Genomic DNA, 19,038 nt, shown 5'->3' with positions numbered 1-19,038 from the left:
TTCGGAATATAATACGACTTTTCAATGATATCTTGTGTCTTTGTTTGAGATGCCAAGCTTTTTTGGCACCTATGTGTTTCAAAAATGAAAATAGATTTCGGGTTAAACTTTATAATTCGTATTTAATCTTGGTGGCTTAGCGGAAGCCGATTGCTTGCTATTGCCAGATAAACCTTATGCGAGATCGATATGCAACCAATGCGCAGAGGGGTTAGCATAGAACTAAACTATAGACGACGGCGTTAGATCAAAGTGATTGCCGAAGTGGCGGCAGCAGATCAAAGTAGTGTCCGAAGTGGCGGCGGCAGAGAGCCCCTTTAGCGGGAGAGCGCAGCAGCTCTGCAGAACGTCAACGTTTTACAACATAGGCGGCTCTCTCTGCTCATACAATAATAATGTTAAAGTTACGGTTATTCTTCAGCGGCTGGCCCGAACAAACTCCTCCCGTTGGGAGCTAGTCTCTCAACAGATTCCTTAAGGGGCAGCAAACATAGCCGAGTGACGGCCCTCCTGATGTTTCCTGAGGATGTCTTCAGGTCAGCGACGCGACACACTCCGTCCTTGCCCAAAACGACATCGACCACTCTAGCCAGTGGCCAACGCATTGGAGGAAGATTTTCGTCCTTCACCAGAACGAGGTCGTTCTTGCAGATGTTTTGCGCGGGGGTACGCCACTTCGCGCGCTCTTGCAAAAGAGTGAGATACTCTTCGCGCCAACGGCTCCAAAATATTTGCTGTAGTTGGGTGACCCGCTGCCAGCCGTCCAGACGATTGTAGTTCAGCTTCGTTAGGTCAGGCTCGAGGATTTGCTCATGGGGGCCGCCTAAAAGCAGATGAGCAGGAGTCAAAACGTCTAAATCATCAGGATTTTCTGAAAGCGAGAGCAAAGGGCGAGAGTTAACAATTGCAGTGATCTGACAGATCAGAGTGCGCAGCTCCTCGAAGCTAAGCACAGATGGTCCAACTGAGCGGTACAGGTGATATTTTGCGGTCTTCACGGCCGCTTCCCACAACCCGCCAAAATTCGGAGATCGAGGTGGGATGAAACGCCAGTCGATCGAGTCAGCCAAGCAGGATTCGTGGACCTCCTTCATATGCGGTTCGCTCAGACAAAGCTTCTTTAGCTCCAGAAGCTCGTTCTTGGCCCCAACGAAGTTTGTCGCATTGTCCGACCAAATTTGACTTGGCCTTCCTCGAGTGGAAGTAAAACGCTTTAGTGCGCCTAGAAACGATGCGGTGGTCAAATCCTTTACGAGCTCCATGTGTATAGCCTTAGAAGTGAAACAGATGAATACGCTAATGTAGCACTTGATCGGAGGCCTCGTGCGGATTTCTGATCGGTAGAAAAAAGGTCCACAGTAATTTACTCCAGTGACTTCAAAAGCTCGAGATCCTTCCAAACGTTCCTTAGGTAGGTCTCCCATGATGTGTTCGACCATGCGCGGCCTAGTCCTGAAGCATCTCACACATCTGCTGACGACCCTTGACACTGCCTTAACACCTCCAATGGGCCAATATTCCAGCCGAATTTTGGATAGCAAGGCGCGAGGTCCGGCATGGAGGTTTCTTTCATGATAATATCTTATCAGCGCAAAGGTAATGGAATGTCCCTTTGGCAGAATGAGCGGGTGCTGAGCGTCAAATCCTAGCGATGAGTTGCCAAGACGACCTTCAACTCTAAGTAGTCCAGAATGATCGATGAACGGGTTGAGCGCCGAATCTCCTTTATGTCCATCCACAAATTTGCTAGCTGAATGTGTCGAATTAGAAGATGCGTTCCTTGCCGAATATCAGAAACGGTGAGTCCTGGATGCCTAAGACGATGTATAAATTTATGCATGTAGGCGAATGTGCGCTGCATGCGAAAGAATGAATTCGCAAATTTGCATCCGGACGTGAGATCGGCATGTGGAGACGTGATTAGCAATCCTCTCTTGCGAAGCTCCAAAGTTGCTATGTTGTTAGATGGAGATACAGGCCACTTATCCTTGGAGCCTAGCAAAAAGGATGGGCCGTGAAAGGGGGGAAGCGAGCCTCTCGAGAGAATATCAGCAGGATTTAACGATGTGGGAACATAGCGCCATTCCATGGCTGCCGTCAACTCCTGAATTGATGCCACTCGATTTGCCACGAAAACTTTAAATTTAGCTGGCTCGTCCCTAATCCAAGATAATGCTGTTGACGAATCCGACCAGCAATAGAACCGACCTGTAAAGATTCCCATGTCCTTTACATTCTGCATGATTTTCGCAAGCAAATGGGCTCCACTTAATTCCAGCTTAGGAATCGATATAGTCTTTAGCGGCGCCACTCGCGACTTTGAGCACAAAACGTGGCTCAAAGACTGGGCTTCCCTGGACACGACATACACGCAAGCGCCATATGCTTCTAAGCTGGCATCACAGAATCCGTGAACTTCTGTAGCCACACTAGAACGAAGAACCAAGCGAGGAAATGAGATCCGAGAAATGCTTGCCAAACTATTTCTCAAGTCCATCCAAGTTGAATGCAACGCTGAGGGTAGGCTTTCATCCCAATCCAAATTTTCTCTCCAAAGCTGCAGAAGGAAGATTTTGCACCTGACAATGACTGGATTTATCAATCCAAGAGGGTCGTAAAACCGCGCAATCGTAGATAAAACCGACCGCTTTGATGGCTTTGAGTTTGTGTCCAGTGCGGACAAGGCAAAAAGCAGCTGATCCGAAGCAGGGTCCCACGCTAAGCCGAGAGTTTTGGCAATGTCGCTTCCATCATTAAACTTTAGGAACTTCTCTATGTCATCTTCAGGGGTTCCCTCAAGTACTTCCTGGTGACTGGAGCACCATTTCCTAAGTCTAAAATTACCACGGGACAGTAAAGCTGATGTTTGGTGCATCTTGTCCATGACCTGTGCGACCGAATTACCGCCCGAAATAAGGTCATCCACGTAAAACTCCTGCCGCAGAGCAGCTGAGCCAAGAGGGTAGGACTCACCCTCGTCGATGGCCAGCTGGTGCATTGCGCGGACCGCTAAAAATGATGCAGCCCTCGTCCCGTATGTGACGGTGTCTAATGTGTAGACTTGAACCTCGGACTCGATGGAATCTCGCCATAGGATGCACTGATACAAATTGTCGGGTGGAGACACTCGTACGCAGCGGAACATTTTACAAATGTCCCCAGGGAGAGCGACTGGATATGTTCGAAAGCGAATCAATATGTTAAACAATGCAGGCTGAATAACAGGGCCTGTCATCATCACATCATTTAGAGAATATCCAGTTGATGTAGCTGCGGATCCGACGAAAACGACACGGAGTTTTGTCGTCGTACTGTCCTCCTTTAGGAAACAGTGATGAGGCAAGAAATATTTGCAGAGACTACGGGAATCAGGGTTGACTTGGTGCATATGATGCAAATCAATGTACTCCCTCATAAAGGCGGAATACCGCTCCTTGAGTGTAGGATTACGCTCCAGTTTTCGCTCCAGACTGATGAACCGTCGATAAGCCTGAGCATAAGATTCTCCTAAACGATCAGTATTGTTATTTAGCGGCAGACGAACTGCATACTCCCCGGATGGCAACCGTGAAAGGTGGCTTACGAAATGTGCTTCACAATCGTCTTCTTCTTTGGTATTCAACCCAGCCTCCACACAATTCTCGACTTCCCAAAACATACGAAGAGTTTTATCCAACCTTGCTTCCATCTCAGCTATCGAATCTGGACAATTGTGCGTAGCCAAAAGCGCCGAGCTTGATACCTTCTGTCCACCGCCAGATACGATCCACCCAAGCCGGGTCTTCTGCAGAAGAGGCAGTCCATCGGTGAGTTTGATTTGCCCTACGCAGAGGAGATCATAAAAAACGTTGAGGATTGAAAAATGCAGGATCAGCGAGCTGAATGTTAGATGGAATACGCCAATCGCATACATTTACTGTCATACTTGGTTGAGAATCGGTAATCGTGGGGGCGATGAGAGCAGTAAGTGTAGTTGTGTAAGCAGAGGTGCGAGAATGCATACAAATGCTTATGGTGGATCCCTCAGTAGAAACGCTGGTATCGCCCAGCCCAGACACAAGTGCAGACGATTGAGTTCTCCTAAGCTGAAGCTGCTGGGCGAACCTGGATGTGACGAGATGCAGCTGCGATCCTGAATCTAAGATGGCACGACAAGGAACTAAAACGCCAGACCGATTCTTTACGAGAACCACGGCTATAGCCAGAAGCACGACATCAGAGTGAAGACCTTGGGCAGCAAGAGAGGTAGACGAAGGTAGAGACGAGCTGCTAGCAGAATTTTGAGCAACGGAAAGAGTGTCCGGTTGAACGGCCAGATCGGGAGGAGTAATACCTGGGCAGCCTTGTGTTGGGGGCTGTATACTATCGAAGTGCAACAAACTATGATGCCTACCGCCGCATACTCGACATTTTCCACTATTGCATGCGCGGGTCCGGTGCCCCGGCTTTAGGCAATTGAAGCATAGGGAAAGCTTCTTCACTTCTTTGTGGCGCAGCAACGGTGAGAGATTTCCGAATATCTTGCACGAGTATATTCCATGGCCCGCTTAGTGGCAAAATACGCATACAGACGGGTCGGCGGAAGAGTTGGAAGCTACAAACGTTTTCTTAACCTGCGTATAGGAATGGTTTTTTCCCACCTGATCGCTACTAGCGTGTGTCGCTATAGCATATTCCAACCGCTCCATTTTCTGGCAGCGTTGCTGCAAGAATTCGAAGAATTCCTCTGCGGTAGGTATAGCATCCGACGATGTGTGCTCCTCCCATTTGGTTTGCGTCTTCGAATCCAACTTCTGCAGCAGCATGTTGATGACCATGAATCCTGAAATCTCCTCAGCAGTTCCCAATGTCTGCAACGCTCGCATGTGTAAATTGACTGCATCCGAAAACTCCCGAAGCCTTTTAGCAGAAGGCGAGTCTACCCTCTTTAGCCCAAGAATCTTCTTGATATGTGTCTGGAAAACAAGTCTTTTGTTATTAAAGCGTTTGTTAAGTATATCCAGAGCCGCACGATAATTGGCACTGGAGAGCTCTAACGATCGAACCGAATCCAAAGCCGCATCAGCGAGGCAAGAGCGAAGGTGCTGGAATTTCTCGATGTCACTGAGATCCGCATCCGCTTCAATCACCGATTTGAACATTGCCATAAAATCCGAGAACTCGACGTATCCACCAGAAAATTTAGGCCCCTTCAGCTCAGGAAGTCGCTGCTTGTGAGCCATGATGATGGTACTATGTCCGGAATGGCTTGGCAGAGTCGAAGAATGGGCAGCGGCGTGTGACTGGCTTACTTCAACAGCAGCCAGCAACTCAGCTTTCAACGATATGAAAGGAGTATCAAAGATTTCGCGCAGCTCACTCCCAATCTCGTTTTGATCGAGAGCCTCCAACTCATTATGGGCCTTATTAAATTCCTCTCGAATTTCTGCCAACATATCAAGGCGCACCTCGACTTCCGCGGCGGTCAGCTTATCGATTTTATTCCCCGCGAAGGATTCGCCAAGCCTGTGCAATCGATCATATAATGACTGACTTTTACGCTTATACAGACTCAGTCTGGAATCAGCCACCACAATATTTCCGCCCGCGCCTGTATTCGGATCGTTGTCCATGTTAACCGTTGTGCAATTCGACACAACAACGGAAAATGAAATACCGCTTAAGCGACGATGTATAGACGCGAGAGCGAGAATGCAAGACACGAAAAGTCAAGAACCGCGGCTGCAGCTGCGCAGAGAATGAGAGATTCGACGCTTAAAGTACCGGAATTTGTCTATAAATATTCCAGCCGCACTCTCACTGAATTTGCACTTTAAACTGTTTTTCAACGTGCACCCAAATGTATTTGTTGGTAGTTAAACTACCCAACAACAAAATATTGTATAAATAATAAGTGTTTTAACGGAACGCGATTAGGCAATGGTTTTATATCACGTCGGGGTCACCAATGTTTGAGATGCCGAGCTTTTTTGGCACCTATGTGTTTCAAAAATGAAAATAGATTTCGGGTTAAACTTTATAATTCGTATTTAATCTTGGTGGCTTAGCGGAAGCCGATTGCTTGCTATTGCCAGATAAACCTTATGCGAGATCGATATGCAACCAATGCGCAGAGGGGTTAGCATGTTAACTATAACTATAGACGACGGCGTTAGATCAAAGTGATTGCCGAAGTGGCGGCAGCAGATCAAAGTAGTTGCCGAAGTGGCGGCGGCAGAGAGCCCCTTTACCGGGAGAGCGCAGCAGCTCTGCAGAACGTCAACGTTTTACAACATAGGCGGCTCTCTCTGCTCATACAATAATAATGTTAAAGTTACGGTTATTCTTCAGCGGCTGGCCCGAACAGTCTTTTTAACTGAAAAATGTCCTTGCTTATGGGCTATTGATATAATCTCATTTTCCAACTGAGCTGGTACTACGATAAGCTCCTTATCCGGATCCTTAAACAAAATCTGATTCTGAATATAATAATCCTCATATTCCTTGTCCTCCACAATACTTTTAACAGCCTTAACCCAATCGTCGGTTAGCTGAGCTTCTTTCAAACGATGAGCTATACTTTCGGTCACCATAAAACAAGATACACGACTCAACGCGTCAACGTGCCTCATCTTCGTTCCTGAGCGATGTTCTATAACATAATTAAAATCTTGTAGGTACATGGCCCAACATGCTACTCTCAAAGGAACATCTTTCTTTTTTATCGTCATTGTAAATGCATTACAATCTGTGACAATTTTGAACTTTATACCCAAAACGTATACACGCCATTTCGCTAAAGCTTCGATAATTGCCAGAACCTCAAGGTCATAAGCAGGATATTTCTCTTCACATGGCTTAGTCCAACGGCTCATATATTGAACTGGATGGAATTGGCTGTCTCCCAAACTCTTTTGCAGGGCTCCATACCGCCATTTTGATGCATCAGTATGGATTTCTGTCTCCAACTTCGGGTTGTACATTTCTAAAACAGGTCTACTAATCAATGCTACCTTTAGTTGTTCAAACGCAACCTGATGTATCTCCTTAAATTCAAATTTAACATCCTTCCGCAGCAGATCTGTCAATGGTTTTGCAATAACAGCATAACCCTCAATAAACTTTCGGAAATAGGAAGTCAATCCTATGAAACGCTGCACTGCTTTTTTATCAACTGGCACTGGGAACTTTTCGACTACCCTCGTCTTCTCATCACTTGGTCTTATCGTATTCTTTTCTATTATATACCCCAGAAAATTAACCTTTTGTCGTAACAGCTGACACTTTCTCCAATTTATACGTAGCCCATTCATTTCCGCTATCTTCAGTACTTTTTTCAACTTTAGAAAACCCTCTTCTACATCTTGACTACAAATAATAACGTCATCCATATAGACTGCTGCTTCATTATTCTTTACCAAATCTCTCAACACAGCCATTATAAATCTGGTAAACACCGCTGGAGAATTTGAAATTCCAAATGGTACATATAAAAATTCGAACTGACCATTTTGAGTCACAAAAGACGTATATTTTTGAGACTCGACTTCTACAGGCACATGGAAAAAACCATTCGTTAAATCCAACGTGGTGAAATTCTTTGCACCCTGCAGTTTCTCCAACACTGTATCCATATGTGACGTTGGAAAGTTATCGCGAACTATTTTCTCATTCAGCTTTCGGTAATCACAGCATAGTCTCTTGCTACCGTTCTTTTTGGGTACCAACACTACTGGTGATGCATACTCCGATGTACTTGGCTTTATAATCTTCTGAACCAGCCACTCTTCCACTTGCTTGTCCACGATTTCCAGTTCACACAACGGTAATCCTCTCGGATGCTGGAAAACTGGTATCTCATCCACTAATACAATTTTAATTTTTATCGGCGCTTCTACATTTCTCTGAGGTTGGTACTTTCCTACTGTTTGTAGGAGGGCGGATCACCGGAGCGGCTTTCCAGCGACGAGTGGGAAAATATCCAAAAGAAGAATTCAGAGTTTTTCCAATAAATATGTTCCTTGTATTTCTGTATAGATGTGGACGGTAGGTGCGCGTATGTGCACGACGACAGCTTGTAGCGGGGTGGGAAACGTAACTCAAACTAGGCCTTACGATCTATGCTCCATGATGGCTTGAGCGCCGGGTGGATCGTGGGTCGTAAAGTCTCCCGAGCGCCCCTCCGAGCGCGCGAGAGCGAGTTGAGACCGGAGCGCACGAAGTTGGCACAGTGCGCGGCAATCATCTGCTGCTGGCCTGAACATCCTCCCCCCCCCCCTGCAGGATGCAAAGCCCAATCGGTGTCTATGGCTGTGTGCATGCACCGGATACGATCCATCCGAACACCGTGCTCTGGGCCACAGGAAGGCCGTCCTCGCGTGCCAGGAACCCGGGTTGGATCACTTTCGGGTAGACGTCGGCGCCTAAGACCAGAGAGATGGTGGCTGGTCGATGGAATTGCGCATCTGCGAGCTTCAGATCGTCAAATCGAGCCCGGATCGTATCGCTCAAAGGTCGGATCGGCGTGCGGATGCGCAAACGGGGCTCGACCTTCAGGATGGCTTCCAGTCGGAAGTCGCCCGTCTTGGTACGAATGACCGCGGTGCACACCTTCTCGTTGCCGACGCGCGTAGTAGGTATCTTGAAGGCGGAGGCCAATGAGTCGTCAATGCAGCTCACCGGCGTGCATGGGTCGATGAGCGCGCCCGTTTCGAAGTCCTTCGAGCCCGTATCCAGGACCACCAGCGCCGTCGGGAGGATATTGAGGCTCCTATGTTGTAGAAGGGAGCTTACGGAGGGCGCCGGGGTTCCTACGACGGGGCGGTTCACGGGGTGACGGGGACGGCACTCAGCTTGAGCCGCTGGACTCGAAAACGATGAGGTCGCGGTTCCTACGACCGGTCGGCTGACGGGCCGACGAGGACGGCGCTCGGCGTGAGCCGGCGTAGATGGCGGCGGTGCAGCCGGGTCTGGACGGGCTGGGCGACGAGGGCGGCGTCCGGCGTGGGCCGATGTAGCTGTCGACTGTATTCGCGAGGCTGAGCGGGCTGGACAGCGAGGCGCGGATATGTGGAGTAGCGTGTGGTGGTTCTTGCCACACACCCTGCACAGCCCGCCACTGAGGCAGTCCTTCCCGGAGTGCTGGTGCGCCAGGCAGTTGGCGCAGTATTTGTTTCTCAGGACGGCTCGGAGCCTCTTCTCAGGGCTCAGGCGCAGAAACACATGGCAGGTCCGTAGCGGGTGTATTCCTGAGCAGACTCGGCAACGGTAGGTGCCTCTACCCCGTGGATGCCGGCTCTCCCCGGTGCGGTTGGCGCGTGAGCGTGGGGCCATGTCTGGAAACGATGAACTAGGAGGAAGGAAAGTGGTCGAAGAAGTATTTGTCATGAAACTTGGAGCTTTGGAAGGTATATTCGCGTTATTGTTGGACGGAACTAGGGCGTTCTACTGGGATGAGAACGACCTTTACAACAGGCCTTTTAAGGACCCCGCGGGCAGTAAGGATATCTACCACACGGACTCTATCGTCAGCGCCGGGATACACGGACTGGACTCTCCCGAGCCGCCATTCATTGGAGGGCAGGTTGTCTTCTTTGACGACAACCATATTCCCAACCTGGAGGTTTGGCGTCGGCGTCTGCCACTTAGTGCGCTTGTGGAGCTCTTTGAGGTATTCCTCTTTCCACCGCTGGCAAAACTGTTGGGTGAGCGCCTTTAAATGCTGCCATCGATTGATTATTGATTTAAGGTTACCCTTTATTTCGGGTTCGGCCGTGGACATCAAGGGTCCCCCGGTAAGGAAGTGCCCGGGAGTAAGGGCCAGCAACTCAGTTGGATCTTTGGACATCGGCGAGAGCGGCCTGGAATTAAGGCATGCTTCGATCTTTGCGAGAAGCGTGGAAAGCTCTTCGAAAGTGTACTTCCGAGTGGACGTGGCTTTGTAAAAGAGAGTTTTGAAACTCTTCACCCCGGCTTCCCACAGACCTCCCATGTGTGGAGCTCCTGGTGGGATAAAACGCCACGAAACCCGGTGATGGCTGTACGCATCAGTTATCGAGCCCTTGAATGCTTCTAGGAAGTCACGGGAAAGCACCTTGGCGGCACCAACGAAAGTTTTGCCATTGTCGGAGTGAATGCGCTGCGGACACACTCGTCGTGCGACGAAACGAGCGAAGGCTGCAAGAAATTTCTCGGTCGTGAGATCCGACGTGGGCTCCAAATGGATCGCCTTCGTGGAAAAACACACGAACACACACACATACCCCTTGGTTATCAGGCACGCTCTGCCTGTGTAATTCCGTATTTCGAAGGGACCCGCGTAGTCAATTCCGGTGTGCGTGAACGGTCTGGAAAAGGACGTTCGTTCCGTAGGAAGATCACCCATCATTTGGGCTTGCAACTTCTGGCTGTGGATGACGCATACCTTGCAGGAGTTTACCACCCCCTTCATGAGTTTCTGAACCTTGGGAATCCAGAACTTGGATCGGATAAGTCGCACCATTAGTTGGTTCCCGCCATGAAGAGTTATCCGGTGGGTGAATTGCGCGAGAAGGCGGGATATCCGGCAGCGGTACGGCAGAATAATGGGATGCCGTTCTTCGCACTTCAGAAAGGTAGAAGTTGCGATACGGCCACATGCTCTTATGAGCCCATGTTGGTCTAGGAACGGGTTCAAATTCAGGATAGAACATGACCTTGGCACTGGCCGCTACTCGCTTAGGCAGTGATGCTCTTGGGAGTATTCCCTGCGCTGAGTCTCTAGGATAAGAGTGCGCTCAGCTTCGGTAATGTCTTCGCTTGCAAGGTGGTCCTCTTGTCCGGTGACCAGCTTCCGGCAGCGTTTTGTGAAGCGAAGGACATAAGCACGGACTCGCAGGGCTCTCTCCAGATTGGAGAACCGATCGAGGAAGTCTTCGGATGGGCTCGGTGCAAAATGAACCTTCAGAGCACGTTGCTCGAGGGTTATCACGGGATCGTCCCCGCCTTGGGCTGGCCATTGATGCCGGGGCCCTTGCAACCACGCTGGTCCGTGCCACCAGAGTTGGTTCTCGACGAGCTCCTGTAAGGATACGCCCCTGCTGGCGAGGTCGGCGGGATTTTGTGCGGACGGAACGTGACCCCAATTCTCGACCCCGGTGGCTTGCGAAATTCTGGTCACTCGGTTGGCCACGAAGGTAGTCCAAAGGCAAGCAGGCTTTTTCAGCCAGGACAGGACTATAGCGGAATCTGTCCAGAAGTAACAGGTTGTAGGTGCGCTTGGCATATTTGGCAGGATAGCCGTCGCCATTTCGCCAGCACGGCGCCGCACAGCTCTAACCGGGGGAGCGATACAGTCTTAACGGGTGCGACTCGTGTTTTCGCGGTAAGCAACTGCACCTTGACCAGGTGGTCAGTCTCGATGCGTACGTAGATCGCCGCACCGTACGCCTTTTCGGACGCATCGCAAAATCCGCGATGCTCGACCCTTTCATTGGTCCGTCGAGCTGGATCTTCGCCTTCCCCATAAGGAGAAGCTTACCCCAGCCAGCATCGGCGGATTGCTCTAAGTTCAAGATAAGTAAGCCCAACACCAGTGCAGTGGTTTTGTGCGAGTTTTCCATCCCAGTCCGAGTACCCGTGGCATACATATGTACATACATATGTATTCATTTCTCGCTCTAGCTCCAAATTAAACCTTACTTCGTTCTGCCAACGGTTGTGGCCACCTACTTCTCCAAAGGTTTAATTTGATCCGAGCAAGCTCCTGCGGTCAACCTCCGATCCAGTGTATATATTCCTACCTCTCCCAGCTACCAGCTGAGCTTTGGTTGCTGACATATGCACATGCATACAAGCACATGTACACATCGCAACGCAATCCAAGCGGCTGACAACAATCATAAATTCATATGCTTGCAATCAGTTTGTTGTTTTTTTTTTCCATGCTCAACGTTCCATCGGTTTTCGGTTTTATAAATAAAGAAAATAAATCACTGCGTCTCCGTATTTAACTAATTATATTGCCAACAAAAATAAGACACGATCCATACATACGGCACCACATATATATTTATCTTACATATACATACATACGTACGCATTTTAAATTATACATATTGCATATAAAACGGTCATCCACCGTTTTTACCGTTGTTTTACATCTCGCCAAAAGGTTGGGTCGTCAACCCAAGCCACGGTACATAGCACTTACATCCATACGCACACACATACAAGCAGCAGCAGCGGTGCATTCGTTTCGTTTTTCCTTTCGCTTTCGCTTCTCCACCGTTTGCTTGCGCTGTTGTTGGTGCGAGAATATTTTTCGGTGCCGCGCTTGACCGTAACGGAACGCCAAGTGTAGCGCTACCCAGCACTTCGAGGGTATATTGTTTTCTACATTCGTTTGCAACCGACTCTATATAGGGGTACCTTGTGCATCCATATCATTGCTCATCCTTATTAGTCGCTCTTGGTTGGCCCTTTGTTTTTTATTTGATCGTAGTATTTTATATTTATATATTCCGGCCACGGTGCCCGACTTCTACTATATAAATACTCGCGATAAATCCCGCGACAAGGCCACATAACCACGGTTCGTCGTTCACAACTTCCACTTCTCCATTTCCGCTCACCTGCTTTGCGACTCTGATACGCGCTATCGCAAATCCATCAGCCAACCATGCCCACTGGTAAGAAGAAATCTCGCAAGAAGTTTAAGCGGGTGAGTTCGCTGAGTTTGACCCATCCACCCAGCTCCAACGGCTCAATCACTACGCCCACAGCTTCCCGTCCGGCCCCAGCTGAGCGAGGTCCGACCACGTCCAGGGCTCACACACCACATGCCTTTGAGGTCTTGTTGCTCCCCTCGGTCGTCCCTCGCACGGTTCCGAGCACTATGGCCCAATCGGTCGCCAGCTCCGCACGGTCTAAGTTTGCCTTGGCTGCAAGCAGACTGACACGCTTCGACCAGAAGCTCAGCGCTCCAGATGCTAGCACACCAACCCGCTCGCTCTCCCAAGTCCATCGAGATCAACTCCGAAGCCTGTGAGCGAAGGTGGACGCGGAGTTCGAGGCCTGTGTGGAGGCGATAACGGAAGTAGATCCAGAGGGGGCAGCTGACGTCCAGGGGATGTACGATGACTGCTACGCGGTCTACGCGCAATGCCTTGCCGAACTGAACGATCAGCTCGAACCCCCGACTGTCCCTCACACGCCTCAACTGGCCATTCAAGTGCCGACTTCCGGCGGTTGCCGTCTTCCTCCATGTGACACTGAAGTTTTCAGTGGGGACTACCAGCAGTGGCCCACGTTCCGAGACCTGTTCACCGCCATATATATAGAGAACCCGAGGTTGGCTCCAGTAGAAAAACTGTTCCACCTATGAGGCCACCACTATGAGGCCCACGACATAGTGGCACAGGCTCCACTCACGAACGAAGGGTTCGCGTCCGCATGGAGCGCCCTCCGTGAGCGTTTCCAAAACAAGAGGCTGATACTCAAAGCCCAGCTGAAGATCCTTTTCAGTCTGCCCCAAAATCCGCACCGAGTCAGCTGCAGTGCTAAAAGAGCTTCAGAGGGCCGTCCACAAGTGACTTACGACACTCAACCACTCCGAGGTCTCCACAGACAGCATTTTCGCTGACGGAGTGTTAGTGTACCTCATATCCGCGAAGTTGCCGAAAGCGACTTTGGAGCTTTGGGAGCAGTCCGTGACACACAAGTCTGAAATTCCCACCTGGCACGCTATGGACAAGTTCCTGGCGGAGCGGTACCTGTCTCTCGAGGTGACCGAGGATGGCCATCCAGGCATGGAGACTCAGGCCCACTCCAGGGCGAGTCTACCCATGTCAGAGAGTTCAAAGGGCAATCCCAACCCATTCCGTTCCCAAGGGAGCCCTGTTGCAAGGCGGGTTCACTCGTTCGGAACAACTGTGGATCCGAAGCGGAGAACGTGTGATCTTTGCTCCAAAGAGAACCATCCGATCCGGGTATGCCCTCAATTCCTTCAGATGAGACCTGATGCTCGCTCCAGCTATATTAAGCAAAAAATTCTTTGCTTAAACTGTTTCGCAAGAGGTCACCAGATTCGTGAATGCCAAAGCGCCCACAACTGCAACACGTGTGGAGACCGGCATCATACGCTGCTGCACCGTGGCACTCCAGTTTCCAGCCAATCCGTGCCCAACTCCGTACCACTTCCGACTCCTGCCGAAGCTCAGCCTAGCGTTCAGAACTATTTCGCCTCCGGCAAGAGGGCGGTACTCCTGGGCACGGCTATTATTAATATTTGCCACTTGGGGACAAACTTTCGCGCCCGCGCTCTAATCGACCCGGGCTCCGAGGCGACGTTCATTACGGAACGTCTCTTTCAGATCATTAAGTTGCCATTCCGACTCGCCCAGGCACAGGTCTCGGGCCTCAATCAGACTATATCCGCTCAGTCCAAGAAGCTCTGCCATTTTTCCATCCGCTCCCCGACTAAGCCGGGCTTACACTTGGACGCCACAGCCTATGTCCTGCCGGAACTATCAGGCAGCCTTCCCTCCCATCCGATCCCGCAACACTCGTTGCGAGACTTGCCGAACCTGCCATGGGCAGACCCGACATTTTACGCAAGCTCACAAATTGATGTCCTGATTGGTGCCGACATCCTTCCATCCATCCTCTTGAGCGGCTCACAGACGAACATCTGTGGATCTCTCCTTGGACAGGAGACCATTTTCGGATGGGTTCTTACAGGCCCAGTGCCAAACACGGTACAAGGCAGGGTCGCATCCTTCTCTACGCAAATTTCCACCGAGCTAGAGACTCCGTTAGACAAACTCCTCACAAAGTTTTGGGAGGTGGAGGACATTCCTACTAAAATAGAAAGCGAGTCGGATTCGTACTGCGAAAGAAATTTCCTCCGAACTACGTCAAGAACGACAAGCGGGAAATACGTCGTCACGTTACCGTTTCGCGACCCAGATCATCTCGGATCAGATCTGGGGTATTCAAGGGCAACCGCGCTGGCCCAGTTCCTAAGAAACGAAAATCGCTTGAAAAGAAACAGTCCCCTACAAGAGCAGTACGACACCGTGATCCAAGAATACCTAGAGCTTGGACACATGACAGAAGTTCTTCCGACTCATGGGTCCTCAACCTACTACCTGCCGCACCACGCTGTCTTCAAGCCTGATAGCACCACCACGAAAGTCCGCGTTGTATTTAACGCATCCAGCCCGTCGACTAACGGTATCAGCTTGAATGACCTTCTGCACCCAGGCCCTGTTCTGCAGTCCGTCTTAACCCTTCAGATCCTGAAGTGGCGCTACTACCGGTACGTCTTCAATGCTGACATCACCAAGATGTATCGGCAGATTTGGGTAGATCCGAAGCACACCCCCTTCCAGCGAATTTTGTTTCGCAACAAGGAGGGCGAGATACGCGACTATGAGTTGCAAACTATCACCTTTGGAGTCAATTGTGCTCCCTTTCTCGCCATCCGGGTGTTGCAACGGCTTGCAGACGATGTCCAGTCCCGATTCCCAAGAGCCAGTCACATCATTCGGTCCTGTATGTATGTCGACGACGTCCTAGCGGGAGCAGACTCTCCCACTGAGGCTCAACTAGCTATCCGCGAGTTACAGGCCGCCCTGAGTTCTGCCGGGTTTCCACTGAGAAAATGGACGTCCAACCACAAGGATATCCTGACTACCATTCCGAATGACCATCTCCTTCACACCGACTTCCTTGAACTCGAGGCAGAAAGCACAGCCAAGACTCTCGGAATTCGCTGGAAGGCGACAACAGACGATTTCTTCTTCGTTCCGCCAGAACTGGCATCTACGGCATCCTATACCAAGCGAGCGGTGCTTTCCCAGATAGCAAGGTTGTTCGACCCTGTGGGCTGGTTGGCTCCTTTCATTGTCCGGTCAAAGATCTTCATGCAAGAGATCTGGTTGCAAGAAGTGGGATGGGACGAAGATCTTCCGACCGAGATGCGTCAGCGCTGGCAGAGTTTTCTGCGGAGCTACTCCGCTCTCGACCAGATCCGCATTCCAAGGTGGATTGGCTCCGAACCATCTGTAAGGGCCGAGCATCACGGATTTTGCGATGCGTCCGAAAAGGCGTACGTTGCGGCGATCTACGTACGCATCAAGACTGACCACCTGGTCAAAGTGCAGTTGCTTACCGCGAAAACACGAGTCGCACCCGTTAAGACTGTATCGCTCCCCCGGTTAGAGCTGTGCGGCGCCGTGCTGCTGTCCGAAATGGCGACGGCTATCCTGCCAAATATGCCAAGCGCACCTACAACCTGTTACTTCTGGACAGATTCCGCTATAGTCCTGTCCTGGCTGAAAAAGCCTGCTTGCCACTGGACTACCTTCGTGGCCAACCGAGTGACTCCCCTTGGCAATAGGGCTCCCTTGGGAACGGAATGGGTTGGGATTGCCCTTTGAACTCTCTGACATGGGTAGACTCGCCCTGGAGTGGGCCTGAGTCTCCATGCCTGGATGGCCATCCTCGGTCACCTCGAGAGACAGGTACCGCTCCGCCAGGAACTTGTCCATAGCGTGCCAGGTGGGAATTTCGGACTTGTGTGTCACGGACTGCTCCCAAAGCTCCACAGTCGCTTTCGGCAACTTCGCGGATATGAGGTACACTAACACTCCGTCAGCGAAAATGCTGTCTGTGGAGACCTCGGAGTGGTTGAGTGTCGTAAGGCACTTGTGGACGGCCCTCTGAAGCTCTTTTAGCGCTGCAGCTGACTCGGTGCGGATTTGGGGCAGACTGAAAAGGATCTTCAGCTGGGCTTTGAGTATCAGCCTCTTGTTTTGGAAACGCTAACGGAGGGCGCTCCATGCGGACGCGAACCCTTCGTTCGTGAGTGGAGCCTGTGCCACTATGTCGTGGGCCACACCGCTTGTTTTTTTGTTGAGTTGGAACAGTTTTTCTACTGGAGCCATATTGCCCCTTCGGAGGGGCACGCGAGAGCGAGTTGAGACCGGAGCGCACGAAGTTGGCACAGTGCGCGGCAATCATCTGCTGCTGGCCTGAACATCCTCCCCCCCCCCTGCAGGATGCAAAGCCCAATCGGTGTCTATGGCTGTGTGCATGCACCGGATACGATCCATCCGAACACCGTGCTCTGGGCCACAGGAAGGCCGTCCTCGCGTGCCAGGAACCCGGGTTGGATCACTTTCGGGTAGACGTCGGCGCCTAAGACCAGAGAGATGGTGGCTGGTCGATGGAATTGCGCATCTGCGAGCTTCAGATCGTCAAATCGAGCCCGGATCGTATCGCTCAAAGGTCGGATCGGCGTGCGGATGCGCAAACGGGGCTCGACTTTTAGGATGGCTTCCAGTCGGAAGTCGCCCGTCTTGGTACGAATGACCGCGGTGCACACCTTCTCGTTGCCGACGCGCGTAGTAGGTATCTTGAAGGCGGAGGTTAATGAGTCGTCAATGCAGCTTGGGTAGATCCGAAGCACACCCCCTTCCAGCGAATTTTGTTTCGCAACAAGGAGGGCGAGATACGCGACTATGAGTTGCAAACTATCACCTTTGGAGTCAATTGTGCTCCCTTTCTCGCCATCCGGGTGTTGCAACGGCTTGCAGACGATGTCCAGTCCCGATTCCCAAGAGCCAGTCACATCATTCGGTCCTGTATGTATGTCGACGACGTCCTAGCGGGAGCAGACTCTCCCACTGAGGCTCAACTAGCTATCCGCGAGTTACAGGCCGCCCTGAGTTCTGCCGGGTTTCCACTGAGAAAATGGACGTCCAACCACAAGGATATCCTGACTACCATTCCGAATGACCATCTCCTTCACACCGACTTCCTTGAACTCGAGGCAGAAAGCACAGCCAAGACTCTCGGAATTCGCTGGAAGGCGACAACAGACGATTTCTTCTTCGTTCCGCCAGAACTGGCATCTACGGCATCCTATACCAAGCGAGCGGTGCTTTCCCAGATAGCAAGGTTGTTCGACCCTGCGGGCTGGTTGGCTCCTTTCATTGTCCGGTCAAAGATCTTCATGCAAGAGATCTGGTTGCAAGAAGTGGGATGGGACGAAGATCTTCCGACCGAGATGCGTCAGCGCTGGCAGAGTTTTCTGCGGAGCTACTCCGCTCTCGACCAGATCCGCATTCCAAGGTGGATTGGCTCCGAACCATCTGTAAGGGTCGAGCATCACGGATTTTGCGATGCGTCCGAAAAGGCGTACGTTGCGGCGATCTACGTACGCATCAAGACTGACCACCTGGTCAAAGTGCAGTTGCTTACCGCGAAAACACGAGTCGCACCCGTTAAGACTGTATCGCTCCCCCGGTTAGAGCTGTGCGGCGCCGTGCTGCTGTCCGAAATGGCGACGGCTATCCTGCCAAATATGCCAAGCGCACCTACAACCTGTTACTTCTGGACAGATTCCGCTATAGTCCTGTCCTGGCTGAAAAAGCCTGCTTGCCACTGGACTACCTTCGTGGCCAACCGAGTGACTCCCCTTGGCAATAGGGCTCCCTTGGGAACGGAATGGGTTGGGATTGCCCTTTGAACTCTCTGACATGGGTAGACTCGCCCTGGAGTGGGCCTGAGTCTCCATGCCTGGATGGCCATCCTCGGTCACCTCGAGAGACAGGTACCGCTCCGCCAGGAACTTGTCCATAGCGTGCCAGGTGGGAATTTCGGACTTGTGTGTCACGGACTGCTCCCAAAGCTCCACAGTCGCTTTCGGCAACTTCGCGGATATGAGGTACACTAACACTCCGTCAGCGAAAATGCTGTCTGTGGAGACCTCGGAGTGGTTGAGTGTCGTAAGGCACTTGTGGACGGCCCTCTGAAGCTCTTTTAGCGCTGCAGCTGACTCGGTGCGGATTTGGGGCAGACTGAAAAGGATCTTCAGCTGGGCTTTGAGTATCAGCCTCTTGTTTTGGAAACGCTAACGGAGGGCGCTCCATGCGGACGCGAACCCTTCGTTCGTGAGTGGAGCCTGTGCCACTATGTCGTGGGCCACACCGCTTGTTTTTTTGTTGAGTTGGAACAGTTTTTCTACTGGAGCCATATTGCCCCTTCGGAGGGGCACGCGAGAGCGAGTTGAGA

Source organism: Drosophila miranda, chromosome 2 (assembly GCF_003369915.1).
Source record: "Drosophila miranda strain MSH22 chromosome 2, D.miranda_PacBio2.1, whole genome shotgun sequence".
NCBI classification, from domain to species: Eukaryota; Metazoa; Arthropoda; class Insecta; order Diptera; family Drosophilidae; genus Drosophila; species Drosophila miranda.
The sequence above is the reverse complement of the archived record's forward strand: the minus strand, read 5'-3'. Positions refer to the sequence as shown.